Here is a 2,638-nt window from a genome sequence, read left to right on the forward strand (position 1 = left end):
GCAGGTGTGTGTGTGTCTGGAACTAAGTAGCCTTGTGTTTTTATTTAGCCTTTTCTGATGCTATTGCTTGGTTAAATCAGCACATGTTATTTGTTTGTATCCGACTGGTCCCTCTGAGGTCTGCTATGGTACATAGTGGTACTTGGTCTGAAAAGTTTGTGGGACCCCTGGCTTAAAGCATTGGCTTAGCCTCTATAATCAGGTCAGAAACTGTTGGCTCTTCCGAGCTGAACACACGGCCAGAACAAAGGGGCCGGTCCCCACCTACAGAAAGTGCGCTAATTGGCTCCTACACCATCCCTTTCCCTCCTATGTTTACGACAAAGCAGCCATTACTCAGGTCCAGCAGTGAGCTGTCCTTGTCTACCATAGAAATAATGATGTATCACCAATTGTGCTGCAGTGTTCTCGTATACAAGTCAAAGCATTGCCTCCATCAGGAGAGGTGTGGCTTTCCCAGTGGGATGGGTATGGTGGGTAGGACGTGGTTCTGAAAAACAAAGGTCTGGATGCGTTTAAAGACCCAGCGGAAGATGAGCAGAACACAGACGTACTGGATCCAGGCAAACTTGATGGTCTCCCAGAACCCGGGCCGATAGCTAATGACCTCCGTAGGGTAGCGGATCTCCACGTTAAGCTGGAAGGGCGAGCCGGCGGCTCGTCCCACGGTCCAGACCGGACTGGGACAGGACAGAACTGTGGTCAAGTTTCTGTCCTGGTAGGCCCCAATGATGTTGACAAGATCGTACGTACCGGCAAAGGGGCTGGAGCCGTCAATCACTGACACATTGTAAACATTGTAGAGTCCGCGGTGAGGCAGGGGCGCCTTCTGCTGCAGCCTCAGGTCTCCGCTGACGAACAGCTGGGCCCCGGGGACAGAGGACGAGTGCTGCAGGTAGGCCAGGCTCTGCATCACCACCGTGGACATCCTAAAGAGCTGGTAGCTGAAGGTGAGCAGCAGCTGCACGCCGTGCAGATGTTCCTCAGGCTTCAGAGGGAGCTGCAGGCGGAGAGTGAGGCGGTCCAACTTCCCGTCCTGGTTCTGGTCTTCCTCCCTCACGGAGACGGATGGGATCCGGAGGTTGGCCCCCTGCATGCTGTTGAAATGTGGAAAGGTGCTCCAGGCCACGTAGTCTCCCTTGGTGCTGGTTGCTGCGACCAGGAGAATCTGGTACTGGAACCTCACCACAGGCTGCTCCTCATAGGTGCTCCTCTTGATCCAGAAACCGTGGCTCCTGTATGCGACCAGCAGAGGCGGGATGTATGTCAGGCACAAAGCAGACACCAGGAACAGAGTGGCTTTCGAGCAAACGCTGGTTTTGTACCGAATAAAAGCCGGGTGAGAATAGACTTCATAGAAAGGCATGACAAAATACACAAGAGTTGGTGTAGAAAAGCAAGCTTTTGTTCCTGCAATTAGTTGGGAGTAGTGCTGTGGATCAAGAGCAACAGTCAGTCAGCTCAGCTAGGAAACATTCAAGCTAGTATGGATGCTAACACAGAAGACTAATGTTAGCAACCGCTCAGACTACAGAATAAGGACCAAACACAAGCTAACTCGGACCGAGTAAACGGCATCTATTAGCTTACGAAATTAAATTGCGTATGATGAGGCAACCAAGTTGTTTGTTTTGCTAGTTATATTAGCTTGTTACTGTAGTAGTAAGCTACGCCATCCAATCACTTTTATAGCCTCAGACTGATGACATCACTGATGACATCATCACTGATGACATCATCACTGAACGTATATAGCATCAGCCTTAGGGCAATTATTAGGTAATTAGGGCAATTAATCTGCCCTAATTAAAAAAATCCGGCTCCGTCAGGTCACCTACACGGGTTCTCTTTACACTTCCTGAAAGTTTCAGCCCGATCGCCCTATCCCAAGCCTGTTCACCCAACACAATGCAACCCAAAACAGCCCAATTGGTGGAAAACCGCCCAATCGAGGCGAGCTGGTGAGCATCTGATTAAAAGTAACTCCAGGTCTACGTGTGCATCTGTGCTGGTTATTGAAGCAGAAAGATTCCTATTGAATCTTGAAGAGAAACACAATGGTATCTCTGTTGTGTCATACGTATGTGTTACTATGGCAACTATGGCATGCTGCAACCAAGGAGTACATGTAGTTGAGTGACAGGTAGTAAGTGCATGCTTAGAGTGATAAGAAGAGAGAGAGCGAGGTATTGCTCAATAACTGCTATTATCGGTAGCCGCTCGATATGCAGAAGGCGCTGATTTTTATAGCCATCAAGTGGATACCATTATCCGTGACCATTATCATGTCTTACAGTGGAACTGTATTTGTCGACTTGCCATCATCTGCCTGCCTGTCATCATCCTGTGTGTTGTTATCTTATGTGTATGCATTATTGCGGTTGCCGTTTGGGCACTTATGTACCTGACTGACTCCTGTGATGGCCTTGCCTGTCTGTGCGTGTGCTGGTTTCTCATATTGTCTGTCTTTGCCAGAAGAGATGACTGGGGAACTAATTGGCTGATCATGGAGGAGCAGCTGACCAGATCTGGAGCAGCTGGGCCCGGTGCTCCATAGACTCTAAAAGCTCCTGGTTCTCAGTCTGTCTCTCTCCCTCCTGCCAGCACCTGCAGCTTGGTTTTGTTCTTTGCTTTATTT

At 49.3% G+C, this 2,638-nt stretch overlaps 1 pseudogene across 1 annotated transcript; it reads right to left on the reverse strand.

Moving 5' to 3' along the window:
• Nucleotides 1–436: 436 nt before the first annotated feature.
• On the reverse strand, nt 437–1,366 carry LOC310786429 (transmembrane protein 231 pseudogene; annotated as a pseudogene). The gene has a single exon. The product of its transcript is annotated as a transmembrane protein 231 pseudogene (transcript).
• Nucleotides 1,367–2,638: the final 1,272 nt, after the last annotated feature.

Source organism: Poromitra crassiceps (genome assembly GCF_964638095.1).
Source record: "Poromitra crassiceps genome assembly, chromosome: 12".
Lineage (NCBI taxonomy): Eukaryota > Metazoa > Chordata > Actinopteri > Beryciformes > Melamphaidae > Poromitra > Poromitra crassiceps.